Genomic DNA, 6,000 nt, shown 5'->3' with positions numbered 1-6,000 from the left:
TCCTGGCACCCTGTGAAGAGGTGCCTTCTGCCATGTTTGTAAGTTTACCGAGGCCTCCTCAGTCATGTGTGTCAATTAAACCTCTTTCCTTTATAAAACACCCAGTTTTGGGTATATCTTTATTAGCAGTGTGAAAACAACTAATACAGCTATAAGTTTCTGGAATGTATTTGATCATCGTTTTACTTTATGTAATTCTTATTAAATGTTACAGGTCAACAACTTCATGGAGCACACTTGGGGAAACATTATTCTAAGCCAATAAGAAGCTGCAGAATTATTATAACTCCTTTTCAAGGGATAAGAAATAACACTATTTTGTCAGGAGAATAATATTAGCACCGGGTTTGAGTAAACATCATTGTGAGTGAGTTTGGCATACATGAGATCTGAATTGGCTAGCAATATTTTCCTTCTTTCATGAAGAAGCATAGACCCAGAATTAGGAGAAGCTAGTCTCTCTCAGCTAAAGACCCCTTTTTTTAGAAGGGCATTCTATTAAATAAACTGGGCATAGCATTTCCAAAGATGAAATTTATCAGGAATATTATAAGTTCTAAATCTCTCCAGTGAATCAGTTACCAAAGCAACTTCATTAAATAGCTTGATTATAGGGTACAAAGATTTAAAATATATTATTTTATTGCTTTTCTTCTATCAGAATTTTACAGCCAAAATAAAAGGTAACATTGTGAAATCTGAAAATCTTTCTTCTAGATAAAACAAAATACTCTTTTTTAAAATTTTATTTATTTTATTTATTTTTTTTAGACCGAGTCTTGCTCTGGCAAGGCTGGAGTGCGGTGGTGCAATCTTGGCTCACTGCAACCTTCATCTCCTGGGTTCAAGTGATTCTCCTGCCTTAGGCTCTGGAGTAGTTGGGAATACAGTCACGTGCCACCACACCCAACTAATTTTTTTATTTTTAGGAGAAACCAGGTTTTGCCATGTCGGTCAGGCTGGTCTCAAACTCCTAAACTCAAGTGATCCTCCTGCTTCGGCCTCCCAAAGTGCTTGGATTACAGGCATGAGCCACTGCACCCAGCCTAAAAGTCATAATTTTTTAAAGTATATCAAAGAGATTATCAAAAAAAAATTTAGATTTGGTCAATCAGCTGTTGTTCTCCACCGCTCTACAGATTTCAGAGTCTTAATTTGGACTCCAAAATGCTTTAGTAAGTTTTAATTTGCAACTTATGTGTTAGTGAATTGTTTATAGAAGCAGCACTTACCAAAGTTGTCTTACAGGTGAGTTATAAATGACTTTCTGCAATGACAGTAAAATATAGCCTAATATATATAAATTTATTCCTATTTAAATATGAATGAGGTTTGGAAGCAAATTATACTTGCTCAATTGTTTTCATAAAAAGCAATAGTCATATTTATATAACAGGGGAGGCTTAATAATTGTCCACTAAAATCAAATATTTGAGAAATGGAGCAATACAGAGAAAACCATGTACATTGCATCACATATCTTGAATAATTTAAAAACTTCAATTTAAAATCCTGTTTGAGAACTCCTGTTTAAAAACTTACATAGCACAATTAAAAAATCTGGTGTAAACATCGGTAAGAATCAATGAATTATATTTGTTTCTTGCTTGGTTTCAATGAGTCCATATAATTAAATGAGTGAAAAGGAAAAGAACTAATATAAATATATAACAACTGCTAGAATATTCTTTTTAGAGACTTTCTCCATTACAACCTTAAGATTATATGTGTATATGTATGAGTGTGTATATATGCAGATTTTAGGTCTGTAGGGAGAAAGAACTGGAGTTTCAATTCTTTCTTTTCTATTCCAGAGGCATGCAATTGGTAAATGCACTGATACTTAACACCACAATTTTCAATATGTTTAAGCAAGAATGATCATCATTACCTCAAAGTGTTGCAGAATATCTTCCTGACAGATATTTTTTTTGTGCAGGAACCAGCTCACAGTGGCTTTCCAAAGCCAAACATAGGCATCTTTTTCCAGCTCCTGTTCAGTGAGATTTTACTGATAACTTTAAAGTAGCCATAACAGGAGAGTATTCACAGCACAGAAATCAACAAACAATGTATATCAGTACTACCATGCCCAGCAAGCAACTTTAGTAATACATAACTGAATGGCATATTATATGTACACAATAAATAGCAGTTCTTAAACTATTATTCATCTATTCAAATAGTAGCTATAGCTGAACTTAATTATAAATTATGGGTCTAAATATCTAAGAGACTTTGAATATAAGTAACCCCGATTTAAGGTTTGTGAATCAGTAATATATATCAATAACATTAATGATTATAACAAATGTTTTGAAATCCTGAATTTCTAAATTAATCTTCAGTAGCTCTCTTACTGTATAGACACATTCAGTTAGAATTAGACAATTTTTCTAGAAATTTGTCATTAACATATTTTATCCCATTGTTGCAATCATTCCAAATGATTTACCTTACTTATTTATGTCTTCTTTTGAAGTTCAGAAAGGTGTCTGTGATTTCGTCTTAATATGCATATTTTGTTAGGAGTAATCAACTTCCCTCATAGTCCATGATTTTATATTACTCTGAAAATAAAATTCTCTAAATTCTTAAAACACAACACAAAATGTGTTTTAATGTAACATTATAGTGATTTGTTCTGGGCAAAAATACAAACTGAATCAATTTCTGTGGTTGCTATTGTCAGGGCAATACCTTAGCTTCCCATTATGTTCAATCCTATAATGGTGGTAACAAGTTTTTTTTTTTTTTTTAAGCTCTGCTTTGTATCATGCTGTGAATTTCAATAGAAATACTGGTTCCAAATTTTCTTAATGGATTTTTTGCCTACAGTATGTGCATTTAGTTATGAGTGGCTAACTCCATGTGCCCGCTTTTAAAAAATGTTAAAATATTGTAAATTGTTGTTATTATTTCAGTAAAGAATTGTTCTTGAAGATAGAATCAAGAATGCAGTGGAAGGAAACAGTAGGAAAAATAAATCAAATAAAATATATAGGACTGTGCAAAGTAAGGTCTATTCTCATGAAAGGAAAAGATACACCTTTCAGTGGTGACTTTTCTATGTTGTTAAAAGGTAAGTTGCTGTTATCCATGTGTGATTTATCATTAAATGCATTTCTTATGCATTCCCTTTCCTTTGGGCCCTTTTGTTAACTTTTGTTATTTTTCTATATTGTCAACAATGGGAAAATCATTTGCTTTAAATGAAAAGTTTGCAATAGCATTGCTAATTTATTTTTCCAGATATGAAAACTTTTGGATCTGTAGCAAAAGATGTTACTGCAAATAATCTATTTATAATCTATTTAAATTTATTTGAAAACTATATTGCAAATAGGTTGCTGCAACATAAAAAAACACCGTTTATACGCCCCCAAAAATATTGATGAAGCACTTTGGAAAGGTTTTTTTATTACATATTGACATCCAAGCACTTTTGACCTCCTGATCATAAAGATTTAAAATAGGAGAGAACTTCGGCCTGTGTAAATAATACTGAAATAAATGTCAAGCTGGATTCAGACGTTTAGTCCCTTTCATTTGCTTTGAGTTTCTTAATCTAATTAATTATCAAACAAAGGAGTCATTGTACATTTAGGTATTTGATCTTGAAAAAATATATTTTAAAATACCATTTTTAAACATTGATTAAAGGCAGCACAGCATTACAATTTCTGAGCAAAGGGAAACAAAGTAGGTTCACCTTTGCTTCTTAGAGGCACATTCTATACCATGTCACAGGGAATGGGAACCCCAGTGGAACATAGTTGTCTGGCTAAACCAAGAGACAGAGGTGGGACTGAGTCAACTGGAACTGCAGGGTAGATTACCATAAAGGAAGTGTCACAGTATTCATAAAGATGCCGTCAACTGGTTTCCAGTGATCCTTAAGTAACTAGACATTCAGCAAAGTAAAAGGTTGATGTCCTTATCAATGAAACTACTAAGAAGAGTGCATTAGCAGATATCATCATCATTAATGAAACAGATTCATTTGCAGAAAAGAATTTAAACAAATTAAGAACAACTATTAGATTAAACATAGCAGAGACTTTAGAAACACAAAAAGTAAGAGTTGGTAGCTCTAATATATTGGATAGTTATGCATTGGGTAGTCTCTCAAAAATATATTTACAAACATTGTAAGATGTACTTACAATTTAATTCAGATTGATGAAATTACAGTTATAGTCACATTTGAAGTGCAAGGAAATGTAATGGGAGAAAGATTAAACGTATTTATTCAAAATTAGTTTTGGTTAAATAATAATGAAGTATTAGGAAGATGGTTCAACTAAAAGGGCAATAATTTATTAAAGACAATCAGATGATTATTGATCCAAGCTGTCCATGAGATATAAGATTGAAAGGAGATTGTAGTGATCTAGAAAGATAACACAGAGAAAAAAAAATTGGTTCTGATTGATGAGATCATAAATAAGGATATTTTTACACAACTATAGCCATTCTGACATCACATTTCAAAGATGACCAAGTTTGTTTTTAATACCAAAAGATAATTCTTACCAAACTATAATAATTTCATGATCAAAACAGAAATGTTTCCTACTGAGTAGTTCATGCATATAATTATTTATGTTATGAATTGCAATGTGTTAAGTTATTTTAGATAATGAATAAGATTTAGTAAGTTAGGACTGTAAAATATTTGGCATCTTATAGTGAAATAAAATACCCTCTATATGGCCTTTCGTGATTGTGTGTGTGCGTGCGTGTGTGGAGAAAGCTGTTTCACAGAAGTCATCTTTCAGAATTGATTTTCACATATATAAAATTTATTGGTAATAGTGATGACAAAACATACTTCAACATTTTCCCTTTTCTTAGTACTTCAGCTGATTGAAAACATGTAACAAGTTTATTATGTTATGAGACAGTTCAAAGTGCTTAAAATATTGATTAAGAAACAGGTGGAGAATAAAGAAAATACTCAAAACAAAAGCTACTGTTTTGGAAGACCATTTAAGTTTATTAATCGTCTTTAAAAAACAAAAATAACCAATTTCAGCAAAAAAATATTACTGCAGTTCCTACATGTTATCAAAGGACAATAAGGGACTGTGACAATCATATACCAATAAATTCCACAACTTAGATTAAATTGATAAATTAATTGAGGAAATTTGAATAGTTATATATTTATTAAATAAAGTATATTTATAAATTATAGTTAATGAATTTTTAAATTTACTTTCCCACAAAGAAATTTTAGGTCCAGATAGCTCACTGTTGAATTCTTTAATAGAAAAATTAACAAAATCCTTCATTACATATAAAAAAATAGAATAGTGAGAACTTATTGTGTGAAGCCAGAATACCATGACTCAGAAAACTGACAACGATATTGAAAAAAAAAAATTGTGAACCTAGAAGCAAACATTAAAAAAAACCTAATTTTTTAATGATAATAGACCATGAATAAGTAGGATTCATCCAGTGAATGCAGTTGATTTACCATTTGAAAATCAAGGAAACTCACCATACAAATAGAATAAAGATAGAAAATTAGGAAATCATCTCAATAGATGCAGAAAAAGCATTTGACAGAATGCAGCATCAATTAGTGATAAATGCTTTCAGCAGACTAGGAATAGGTTGCAGAACCCTCTTCAACATAGAAAGCACATCTACAAAAAAACATCAAATATCCTATATAATGGTGAATAGCTGAACACTTTATCTTTACCAGCAGGAAGAAAGCAAAAATGTCAGTTCTACTACCTCTATTGAATGTGTTAAATGAGATGATAGCCATTGCAATGAGACAATAAAACAAACTCTTTGGTAAACATAGTTTATGAATATACAAAAATAAACAAAATACTGGAATAAATAAGTGAATACAGCAGGTTACAGATCGGCATATAAAAATAAATTGTATTTCTATAAGTGGAAAAAAGCAAGTGGAAAATGAAATATTAAAAAATAGCATTTATGATAGGAAAAACATAAAAAGATTTTTAACTGTGA

The sequence above is a fragment of the Pongo abelii genome, chromosome 11 (assembly GCF_028885655.2).
Source record: "Pongo abelii isolate AG06213 chromosome 11, NHGRI_mPonAbe1-v2.0_pri, whole genome shotgun sequence".
Taxonomy (NCBI): domain Eukaryota; kingdom Metazoa; phylum Chordata; class Mammalia; order Primates; family Hominidae; genus Pongo; species Pongo abelii.
Note: the sequence above shows the minus strand (reverse complement) of the source record.